Source organism: Glandiceps talaboti, chromosome 19 (genome assembly GCF_964340395.1).
Source record: "Glandiceps talaboti chromosome 19, keGlaTala1.1, whole genome shotgun sequence".
Lineage (NCBI taxonomy): Eukaryota > Metazoa > Hemichordata > Enteropneusta > Spengelidae > Glandiceps > Glandiceps talaboti.
The window spans coordinates 20,585,306-20,587,805 of record NC_135567.1 but is presented as its reverse complement, the minus strand read 5'-3'; positions in this window follow the sequence as shown (position 1 = coordinate 20,587,805).

The window sequence follows — 2,500 nt, the reverse complement described above, 5'->3', positions numbered from 1 at the left end:
ACCCAACAGACATATACACACACAAACCCAACAGACATATATACACACACACAAACCCAACAGACATATACACACACACACCCAACAGACATATACAGACACAGACCAAACAGACATATACACACACAAACCCAACAGACATATATACACATACAAACCCAACAGACATATACACACACAAACCCAACAGACATATATACACATACAAACCCAACAGACATACACACACACAAACCCAACAGACATATACACACACAAACCAAACAGACATATACACACATACAAACCCAACAGACATATATACACATACAAACCCAACAGACATATACACACACAAACCCAACAGACATATATACACATACAAACCCAACAGACATATATACACATACAAACCCAACAGACATACACACACAAACCCAACAGACATATACACACACAAACCCAACAGACATACACACACAAACCCAACAGACATGTACACACACAAACCCAACAGACATATACACATACAAACCCAACAGACATATACACATACAAACCCAACAGACATATACACACACAAACCCAACAGACATATACACACACAAACCCAACAGACATACACACATAAACCCAACAGACATATACACATACAAACCCAACAGACATATACACATACAAACCCAACAGACATATACACACACAAACCCAACAGACATATACACATACAAACCCAACAGACATATACACACACAAACCCAACAGACATATACACATACAAACCCAACAGACATATACACATACAAACCCAACAGACATACACATACAAACCCAATAGACATATACACATACAAAAATTAAAACTTTCTTATAATCTATATTACTTCAAATTTCATATGAAATGTTCATAAAACAAACATTCATGATTTCAAATTTGTCATCATCGTTTTGAATACTTATAGATTTCATTCCTTTTCTGCTCATTTACAGAATGTGTTGTGTGATGTCGGAGAGTATGCAGAGTTCAGTAAATTTGAAAGAATTGCATTTATTGCGATGTATGATGTTGAGAAGTTATCAAAGGATGAATTTGGCCATACATCAGATCAACCATGCTGGCATGACAAACAAACTGTGATTGGACAATCATTAACAGATGACAAACACACTGTGATTGGACAACCACATCAACCATGCTGGCATGACAAACAAACTGTGATTGGACAATCATTAACACATGACAAACAAACTGTGATTGGACAACCACATAGGGATGGCCAACCACTCCAGGACAACCAGATCATTAGCAATGACCAACCAATGAAATGTGATAAACAACTTATAGTTGACCAACCACTGAGAGATGGCCAACCATTCCAAGGTAACCAACAACAAACAGGTGGTGAACCATTCCAGAATCACCAACCACTGAGAGATGGCCAACCATTCCAAGATAACCAACCACTGAGAGATGGCCAACCATTCCAAGATAACCAACCACTGACAGATGGCCAACCATTCCAAGATAACCAGCAACAAACAGATGGAAAACAAGCTCGAAATGAGTTACTGTCAGATAGGGATCAGGATGAAAGTGACATTCAGCAAGAGATTGATTCTACTACAGATGTACCCCAAAGTGACTTTGAAAAAACACAACAATCTGAAAAAAGTACTGATAGTTTGAAATGTGAAGAAATGAGACAGACTGATAAAGGTTTCACTACCAGGCACAAAAGGAAAAGAGGTCGTCCAAGAAAGCTTTCCGGAGGACTCCAACAAATGGAAATCCCTCGAGGAAATGATGGGAAAATTATGGAAGATGTAAGTCAGAAACGGAAAAGGGGTCATCCAAGAAAAGTCATCAAGGGAAGACAACAAAATATAATGGAATATGCAAATGAAGCAAACGAAACTGATACAGCGTATCAATTGAAAGATGGACATAAAAAACGTAAAAAGAATCGCCCTGTTAGAATACCTAAAGAGGAATCACTCCAGAAAACAGTCATGGAAAGATTCAAGAAACTATATAGGTGTAAATATTGTGGTGAGGAGTTTGTGTCAAAAACTTACTTATCAGCACATCTAAACTTGTATTATTATAAAGAAATACTCCGTTCCGAAAAACTACTGAACTTGAAAAAGTCTGTCAATAATACGTCTGTCAATGTGTCTGTCACTGATACGTCTGTTGATGATACGACTGTCAGTAATACATCTGTCGAAAATACAGCTGTCAATGATAAATCAGTTGGTAATATGGCTGTCAATGATACGGCCGTCAATAGTAACTCGACTGTCGATAATACGGCTGTCAATACGTCTGGCGATAATACGGCTGTCAATACGTCTGGCGATAATACGGCTGTCAATACGTCTGGCGATAATACGGCTGTCAATACGTCTGGCGATAATACGGCTGTCAATAATATGTCTGCTGATAATACGGCTGTCAATATGTCTGTCGATAATACGTCTGTCAATATGTCTGTCGATCATACGGTTGTCAATATGTCTG